A 10,446-nucleotide genomic window follows, 5' to 3' on the forward strand; every position below is an offset into this window, starting at 1 on the left:
GACCAGCGAAGGGGTCTGTGTGAGTGTGCGAGTGTGTGTGTGTGTGTGTGTGAGAAAAGAGAGCCTGCTGACTTCACAACTGGGATCCTAAACCTCAGGCCAAGTCAAGGCTGAATGAAAATGATCAAAGCTCTGTCCCTCATCAACAGAGTAGACAAGATTTCTCTACCCCCTCCCAATGAGAAGTAGGGCTGTCATTAGGGATTCCCACTAAAAAGCCTCTAACAGAGGCAGACCTTCTCCAGACTGCTAGTGCCTGCCCAGCAGCCCATGCAGAATACAGGTAGCTATTGTTCCTGAGACAGATATGTAGCCAGCCACTCAGACTCTGACAGATCTCAACAAACCAGTGAGCCTGCCTTCAATTTAACTCTTTATTTACTAGCGCTTCACTTTTTACAAAGATCGCCTTTTGCCCTGGAGAGGGAGGGAAAGGGAAGGAGAAAAAAAAATCAGTAAATTGTTCTGGTTTTATTAAGAAAAATGTTTCACGTACGTAGGCAGTAATCCTATGCAAATTTAGGAGTATTGACTTTCATTTTGAAATCTTGTCTAGTCTGGTGTTGGACAACACAGTAATAGCACACTTCAGCAGTAAAACAGGATTCTAATCCTGAAAGGGAAATAATTCCTGCTCTGCTTTCCTCTGAATTCTCATAATTCGTAGGGAAATAAAACAGTTTGAATAGATAACATGTATCTTTGCTCAAATATTCTAGGTATTAAGACACAAGAGAAGTTTAGTACAAAGGCTTCAGCAGTTTTTCCACCAGACATCAGTTTTAAGCATTGACGGAAAATGAAGGCAGCATCTCCAGCAGAAAAGTGTGCTAGAGCAAGTACAGAGTTGGCCGGTTAGTTGGCATAAGAAGGAGAGATACTCATTTAAGTCTCATAGCAGTTTCGTATTTTGATATAGAGATTTTACTTGCACAAAAAGTTATGGGTTTTTCTTAATTTTATATGACACAGAGCTTAAGTATTTATTTGCAAAGACAGAGTCAATGAAGCTGTTAGACAAAATATCCTGACATTTACACTCTGTGCTTGACTTTTAGGAAGTCTAGCATTATTATATGAAAAGCTAATGACTCTGCATTCTGTATAACTATTATATAAGTTCAGCTCAGGTGCAGACTTCAGCTTTAAAACACTTTTTCCCCTTCTTCTTTCCCTTCTTCTGTCTAAGTCAGTCTTGACTTCATTTCAATCAGGCTGCAGTAGGATATGTATATGCATGAGTATACTTGCCTTAAGGTGTGTGGGTTGTATTGTTTTAAGGTAATTTTAAGGTGTAAATGTTGAAGATTACCAGCAAAATTTTCACATGGCAATAAAATCAGATTTATAAAAAGCACAGTTAAAAAAAAAAATAAAATTGAGACTGCTAACACAAGCGCAAATTACAGACATGATGTCAAAACCAGTATTTTAATGTAGCAGACCCTATCAACTCAGAGAAGCCTCCTCACTCATTACAAATAAACAATCACTTTATCAGCAACTTTCAACTGACACACTAAAGAAACTACATGTCATTTAATTTGAAAGTTGACAACTGTCACTTTAGAGCATTTCAAAGCAATCTTTTCTGTTTGTATGGGAATTTAAGTACATTCCTACAAAAGTACCAGGCATCCAGTGCCTTTCAAAATTCTTAAAGTGCAGCGAGGAAACAAGCAGACAAATAGGAAAGCAAATCAGTGTTACTCAGTGTAACACACCCTGTGTGGCAGAATACCTCTAGACTACCAAAGCCGTTTTAAAGAACCAGGACTTTACATTCAGAAACTTCATCGCTCTTTAATTCCAGAGTATCTCTTTCATATCAACTGTAATATCAGTCTTTAACGTTGGACTCATCAGTTTATGTAAATGCCTGGCGTTAGGTAGGGAAAAAAAGCTTTCAATTATTAGTATTGTTACAAATTAATAGTGTTCTTAGATAAAAAGATTAATTTATTATGAATTCTGAAGCATTGTGCACCAGTTTCCCTTCTGTTTGAGCAAACTGGTAACAAAGTATTGCCACTGAATGGAACTAAAGATTGATGGGAAAATATATACCAGGAAGGTCCTCTGCTGCTAATGTACAGCACAAAAAAGCTGTGTCAGCCCTTGCAGGTGAGAATGTGGTCATGAAGCTGCAATAACAAAAGACTGGGGAGTACACGCTACTGCTTGAGAATGTCTACCCTACCAGCATGCACATACCGCTGAAAAACGAAGAGTACCGATAACACTCCCATGGAAAGCCTGGTCTGAAGCCCCACCAAGGACCATGTGACAAGCTCGTGGTCATATTTGATTTAAACCTCTGGTTAGGCCTTGCTAAGTGTAATAACCTTGGGATATTTCTCCTTGAATCAAGGATCCCACGTGTCTTCCAGCGCCACGTTATCCTGGTACGTCCTCATCTACTGCGAGCTTGGTATCTATATGAATTTGCACACCATTCAAAAATGACACAGCATTAGTAAATACCACTTTATGGGAGGATGAGAAGGAAAACTTTCTGAAAGAAACCCATGTCAGAGCTGGGCACTTCTTGGGAAGTTTGAGAAGTTGGCACTTGCTATGAAGGCTTGACCTGCTCCTCCTCCTCAGAAACCCTCTCTGCTTTTATTGAAGCAACCCCCAGGCTGCATCCATGAGGGAAACAACTTTTTTCAGGTTTTGAGGCAAGACTGGAGAGAAGTATTCTGCCAAATGGCTTTCACAATCTCTAGAGGTCACCTTTGAGTGAGACAATGGCCACTCTTCCCAGCCAAGTCACTAGTAACAGATGTCTTGCTATAAAGTACATATTTTTGGGATTTATGTAAAGGGTGATGTTTGTTTACACTGATTGGCACTAGTTGGTACTATTTTTTTCTCTCTCTTTTTTTTTTTTTTAAAGAACAAAACCCACACAAGCACAGAGGAAAATGGAAAAGCGGGCTCCTTAAGGGGGAAGAAAAGCAAGGGTTTTTTTCCTTTTTTTTTTTTATTGTACTGCTCATCTATTAGAAGCAGGCATTATGGGCATAACATTGGACAAGTAATCTCATGTACTATAGGATATTTGAACAGTTTAATGGATTTCCCAAAAGGAGAGCAAACAGAAAGCCAGGTATGTCTTGTATAACAATCCTGCGTCTGAGAAATTTGCTTGAGAACAGACTGCTGGAGTCACTTCTTTCAGCTAACCCACACAGCCCCACTTTGTGAACAAAGCCGCATACCAGTATCACATATCCATTTTCCTTTGGAGATTCCATTTTAATGGTTCTGTAGTAAATACCTTTGTATTTAGAAATTATTCATACCAGATATTCAATAACTAACTGTCTAATAGAGGTGAAATGCACATAATGTATTCAAATATGCAACCTCAATTAACCTTTTGCCTCAGTTTGTGGACAAACCTATCTATAAAAAGTGAGCTCCCCCAAGATCAAAAGTCAGTTTTACAACTTCACATTGTTTATGGCTGGTTCCCTATATAAAAGAACATAACATGAGGTGATCTTCATGAGCTGCAATTCAAATTTAACTCATTGTTAGTCTTGATCTTCATTTTCTTAATATAAAAGCTACTGTAAAACATCATATGAGAAAGCACTGATTTTTTAACTTTTTTTTAACCATGATAGTTTATTTAAAATGTGGTAACTAGATTTCATTTATCTCAGAAAATACTGGAAAATGTAAGAGAGAAAACATAAAGATACAAAAATATTTAGACTGGAGACAGTGCCTGTTTTGCTTTGGATGTGGGCAAGTACAGCACACAGTTCAGAAAAGAACTTACAATTAACACATGTTCAACTATATTTGCACACTGCAATATAAAACAACCTGGAATTACAGCTGATTAAGTATCCTTAGTCTTCCCCAAAATTTTGTATGTATATTATTAAAATCATGTGCTAAAGAGCACAACTTTTTTTCCTCTCAACTCTTTCACAGAAACATAATTAGGTATTGCATTCTCCCCAAGATGCTTTGTGAAAGCAAATGTCAGGGATTACAACTCAGCAAGATGATTATAAACATTCTGCATAAAAGCATAGGAAACCAACATCAGAGGTACATTTCATCAGTTCACGTTCCTCCTACAGATTACACTTTTGATATGTGTTCTATTGGGAAAAATGAATAGATGGTAGTATCTTTTTTTTCTCCCTGATTACTGTAGCGCTAATATCAACAGACCAAAACACTGTTCAAACAAATGCTTTTCTTTTTGTAAAGTTTCAGATTCTGAGTCCCAAATACATACTTTATAAAACCTCACTCCATTCAACATTGAGCCCAAACGCTTGCCTAGCTAACTAGTAGTACATGAATTGCAGCAACAGGACATATACACACATTGTAGAGTGAATTAAACCATCTCTTTTGAAAAAGTTTACTTTTTAGATCAATCTTGTACTCAGTTCCATATTAAGACCAGAGATAAATAGAATAGAACAAGATATTTTCTTTATAAAAAAAAGAAACAAAAAACCCACAAAACATATCCCAAACCCACAAAACAACACCAGCACCACCCCAAATGTGATGAGCATGAATAGAATTTTTCCCCTTGCTTCCTTAAGAACACTGATTTAAATAACCGGACTACATTACAGATATTCCAGTTTGACAATTCACTTGTTAGCAGGAATTAATATTTATCAATTGTTTTAATCATCTTTGATGGATTTGGACCTACCGTTTTAAGCACTGACCCATGGGAATTGCTGTTTTTGAAGGTCCACTTTTTGAAGAAAAGTAGCTTGATGGAAAAAACAATTCAGGACTGCCCCTGTAGCTTCAACCTGCTGTGGATAGTTTTCTTCCTTGGAATCTTTTGATAAAAGTCAGAACACAACCTGATTTATTAATGTAGCAAAGTCATTACAATTCAGAGCTAAAAATGTTATTGGACTTCCCTCCAGCTAGTGCTGCTTAAGGAAGCCTTTAAAAAGCAATTTAATTACATTCCACAAAGTTAAATTTCCCCCCCAGATAACTGGTTTTCATTGTACACATAAAAAGCTGCAATGAAGCCAATAAGTCAAAATACATTTTTTTTTTAGATTTATATTCATTACTGAAAGACTGACCTGCTTTAGACAGAATTGTATTGTCTGTGTTTTTCTACTGTTAACCTGAAATCTTTCTGTTCATAGTATAAGCACACACTACAGTAGCATTCACCAATGTACTATGACATCAGAATATAATCAAGAATTCTTCTGGCCTCTTACATTTATAGACAAATAACTTTATACTGTCATCTGTCATAGATTAAATTTTCATATATTAACTTACTGAGCAAGAGTTAAAATATTCACTCTGTTTAGAGAGCTTGAAACAGTCGGAAAGTACTTGCCTGGCTTCAGTCATTATCAGTATATTTTAAAACTGCCATACTAAAACAAATACTAAAACCTGTTATTGTGTGTATATATATAAAATACAATAATATATATTACCAATGGGTATATTTATATTCCAAGAGCCCGGGAACAACAGTGCTCTTTAGAACATCTTGAAACATCAAACTTGTAAAGCTTGCACACTAATTACAGCATAACAACAAAAAAAAAGAAATCCAAAAGCTATCAAAGTTGTAAATGCAAAAATAGGCATGAAATTTTTCTATAATTAAAAAACTTCACAAAAACCTCACAATCAATCAAGCCCTAATATTGTTTACAGCCGATACACATGACTAAAAGAAAAATCTTCCATCTAAAGAAACCAAATGGAATAAAAATACTTACCAGATATCTTATCTTGCTTTGAATTCATGTATCTTTTTTCTTTTTTCTTTTTTTTTTTCTTAGTAAAAACAAGGAGATTCAAATTTAAAAGCTGTATTAGTTACTGTCCTCCTGCTCCTGCAGCTCTTCAGTTTTAGGTACAGAGGAGCTTGGCTGGTATTGTTTTGAGATAAAGAGAACGGCCTGTGTGAGCCAAGATATTCTGCACTGTCTGATGATCTCTGCAGTGCTCTTAAACTCCTCCACCGAGACAGGTATTTTTTTGCTGTCTGTTGTCCAAACAGGTTCATCAGAGCTCTTACACCCACCTTCATTTTTCAGTATTAAAGGCCCTATGTGCTGAGAGGAGAGAGGTTTTTTCTCTCAGTATTTATTTGCTTTTGGATTGGAGGAAGAGGCTCAGAGATTTTCAATTTGAGATCAAAGACAAGTGCATGCAATGGGACGAAACATAGTTTTCTCAATTGTGCTCAGAATAGTAGTCCCTGAGTTCCCACATTCAGCCCTCCCAACTCTACAAGCTTCACGGGGTAAAAAAGATTGATAGTTATATATATACACATACACAGACACACACAGACACACAGACACACACACATTTTAAATATATTAGTTTTCCCCCTCGCAGCACTGCAGTCTCTCTATTGTCAAATAATAACTGTATCTGAAAAGAAAGCACTTAATAAGGCTAAGGTCAGACTGCTTAGACTTGGCATTTGCTGCGATAACAAATCAGAGATGATAGCATCGTACAGATTTATGAATTTTTTGCCCCCGCAGTCACAAACATCAGACGTTTACTTTATAAAGAAAGCTTTTAGATTCTTCCTGCAGTTTCCATAGTGATTTCATTTTTTCCCTTTTATCACAGATTGGCTGAAGTACTGCTACCCTTTGTGCTTTAAAAGGCTTGTGCTACCAACTGTCGATATAAAAGCACTGTAGCTAAAGCACACATGCAACACAAACTGTCAAAAAGAATTGAAATAGATAAATACTGGCTAAAAAAGGTTTCAGTATTTTCTCTGCTTGTCCTGAAGAGTACAGTAGAACAGCATTTCATCTGAATAAATGTAATTAACTTGAGCCAACCATACTACTGTTCTGCTTCCCATAACTTATGATACTTCTATATTAAAGCAGTTGTCACACACAAAAAATAATCTCTTCACAAAAAGCTGTAATACAGCCTACATCACACAAAATGCCTATGTTTGTTAGATATAAATGAAAGCATTTTTATTAGTTTTTGGAATCTTCTAAAGACGTTGCTTATGCCATTTATATTCTTCCTCTTTCTAAGAAGTTTATCTATTTAGAGAGCATGATGGTTTAAGGAACAATTACCCTGTTTCTGGCAAAGCAAACAATGCTTTCTCTTGCTAGAAAGATAACCACCTTTCAAAGTAAGCCTAAAGGATTAGTTTCTGTTTAACCCCTTGCTAAACAAATGAGACCATCATCTTCTCAAAAAAACAGAACTCAGCTAAGTAAACATCTCTATTCAGTTATCATGCCTTTAAAAATGTAGTCTTTAGATTGGAGAATGCAAGCACAGTATTTCCCTACCCCTTTTTCAACCAGCCTAATAGGAACTGGGTGTGTGATTTAACCCTAGCCATTTGCTTCACTCTCATGAGATTTCTATATCGTGAGTCAGAAACGGTCTAACTTATTCAAAATACTGAATTCTTATCATGTAGAGATAAATATATTAAAAAACTCTTTGGGCTGAAAATTTTCCAGGTGACTATAAAAATAATGGGTTTCCTTACTTTCATACAAAATTGGCAAAGTTAATGCAAAACTTATAGGGACAAATATCTTAAAAACCTACAGAAAACCTACAGAGTTTAGCAGATATTTTAATTTAGAGGGGAAATAATGGGAGAAAAATCAAGCAACTTACTTTTGGATGTATTTATGGCAATTAATCATTTATTTCCAAACAGATTATCTACAGAAAACTATTTTATTGTCATCTATTTCTATGGGGAACTATACAACTGACTTTTGTTGTTCAGATATTAAAATCCACCATTAGGCATTTGCATCCACTAAACAGGCACTAGTTGTGAGCATAAAGTATGTTAATACTTTCAGTAAAGTTTATTGGAAGAAAGAGTTTGCAGCATGGTGGAAATGGAGCACTAAATGTAAATTGATTACCAATAGGAATTTAAACTAAAAAGCTGACAGTTACTAAGATTATGTGGATTACTGACAAACTGCACAAGCGGTCCCGGCCAAAATTGATACGGACAGATGCAGCAGTTTTTGGAAAGATGCAGAGGCAGCTGTTGCTGCCCTGGGACAAGACGATGGGCTAGCTGAGCTCCTGAAGGTCCTCTTACCCCTTGGCAAGCAGCCACCAAACTGTCACTTGTAGCAAACCCACGAGAATCTAAACCTATGCTTCATACTTATTTTCCATCAGAACCATCTCAAGGGCCATCTAATGGGTGAATTAGGCACTGTGTTCAAGTGATCAACATTATATGACTTATGATTAGAAATACTGTCTTGGTGCAGATTTTTCATGCATTGAAAAAAAATAACACATTCTAAACATTAGTGACTAGAACCCTGACTTTCCAATAGGAGTACGACTTTTCACACTCCCTTTAAACACTGTAGTTATTTTAAAAGCCTGCATGCACACATACCTCAACACAAACCTTGAATCATCTAGAAGAATTTCTGTGTAACAAAGGGGAAATGCTGTTCCTTAAAAATAACTCATCAATAAAAAAATATAAAAAGGTTTTTTTCCTTTTTGGAGGAGTAAGGATGAGAAATCTGTCTTTTGCAAAACAAAAATCATTGAAGTCAAGTTTCATCCTACCTAGAACACTCAGTCATGTTCTCACAGTACTTTATTTTCAAACTTTACATATGTAAGATGTTCAAATGGTTCCTGCAAGATTCACAAGGCAACTGACTTTACGGGGATTGTATAAAACTATTGAATTTATCCACAGTCTTTCCCTGAGCCAAGGAACCCTTATGAAATTATTTTTTTAGAAGTAAGACACAAACTAAGTATTTTTCTAAACTGTTTGGGACTAAACAGGGCATTTGAAATGAAGAGTTGACTAACAGTTTACATAAAAAAAAGAATTTCATGGTTCTTTGCACACAGCTCTGGATATTCTCCTTTGAGAAAACTCTTAAATACAGCAGGAATGTGCTACCTAAGTAAGTAAATATTTGTTGCTGTACACTTTCAGTTAAATCTCTTTTAATATAAATGATTCTTCATCATGCAGCTGATGGGCATCCTGGACATTCACTCATTCTCTTCATCAAACAAGAATAAGTCAAGCTCAGAGTGTGACGATTCTTCCTCCTGTCACACACCTCATATAGACATCATGCAGACATTGTCTTTTAGCTTAGGCAGTAGATGCCAATACTTTTAGATCTCACATTTATTTATTAAAATACACAGGGAAAAAAAATCTAAAGGGAATTCTTCCTCAACTGTTCTTCATCAATGAGACCCTTTTTTTCATCCTCCAGATCAGAATGGCAAGGGGCTGGGGAGCAGACTAGGTGCCCAAAGAAACAGACTGTGTAATTACTAGTTTCCACGTATCAGCGTGCAAACTACCCCCCAAAAGAAATAAAAAATATTTTTCCTGGACACGTAGGGAGGGATCATATTCTCCTATAAAAGATAAAAGAAACATCCCTTGTTTCACTCATGTATGTTTTCTTAATTTTTTCTTCTGGGGAAAACAATTTGCTACTTTCTCTAATTTTCCAAGACTATCCTCCACACAAAGTGTGTTTAATTGAAGACTGAAAATCTGCAACCTACCATGATACATGAACTATAAAATGTTTTAAAATGTACAGTCCTAGTTCAATCAGTCAAAAACTCTGCAGTCTTAAATCATAGAATATCTCAAGTTGCAAGGGACCCATGAGGATCATTGAGTCCAACTCACTGCTCGTCACAGGACTACCTATAACTAAATCAAATGACTAAGAGCTTCATCAAGATGTTCCTTCAACTCTGACAGGCTTGGTGCTGTGACAACTTCCCAGGGAAGCCTATTTCCGTGATCAAACACCTTCTTGGTGAAGAACCTTTTCCTAATGGTCAATCTGAACTTCCCCTGATGCATGTTCATTCCATTTTCTCATGTCTAAATGGGCTCCTGATTTATTTACCCACCAGCTTTGGAAGACAGTAGGGTATTTTCTACCCACCAGCATCAAAGCCAGTAGCATCATGAATTCCCTGTTTAAGGTATCCACCATTTCTTGATAAAGAACAACCAAAGCCCTCCACTGAGATCTTTAAATATATATTTGAAAAGAAAAATAAAGCATGTTTTTAGATTATAAGATCACAAAGTTGTTTCTCTTGTACAGCAAGTGAAGCCAAAGAAGTCATTTGCTTCCCCTGAAGAAAATAAATTACCAAAGTACAGGAGGTGCAGCATAAAGTGTCAGACTAATCATTCAGAGCTAGTTTGAAGCTCCTAGATTTAAACACTCACTTTATTTGGGTCAGTGTCAGAGAATATGGAAGTCCTTCACCGCTTTGTTTTCGGTGACATCTCAACTTGCTAAAATATGTGGATACAAAACTGTTGGCTGAAAATCTTCCTTAATGAATGTAAGCATCAGATGCATCTAGAAGAGTGCCAGCTCAGAATCAAGGACACAACTAACTGCC

The 10,446-nt window shown here is 36.4% G+C and overlaps 1 long non-coding RNA gene across 2 annotated transcripts in view; it reads right to left on the reverse strand.

Moving 5' to 3' along the window:
* Positions 1–6,087, reverse strand: part of LOC113959612 — a 52,236-nt gene extending 46,149 nt beyond the window's left edge. For both annotated transcript variants that reach the window (XR_003531875.1, XR_003531876.1), the window contains exons 1-2: positions 5,757–6,087; positions 4,700–4,834 (exon numbers count right to left, since the gene is read on the reverse strand). This is a non-coding gene — a long non-coding RNA (uncharacterized LOC113959612). The remainder of the gene's footprint in view (positions 1–4,699; positions 4,835–5,756) is intronic.
* Between the last annotated feature and the right edge of the window lie 4,359 nt (positions 6,088–10,446).

This window comes from Corapipo altera, unplaced genomic scaffold (assembly GCF_003945725.1).
Source record: "Corapipo altera isolate COAL_440 unplaced genomic scaffold, ASM394572v1 1, whole genome shotgun sequence".
Lineage (NCBI taxonomy): Eukaryota > Metazoa > Chordata > Aves > Passeriformes > Pipridae > Corapipo > Corapipo altera.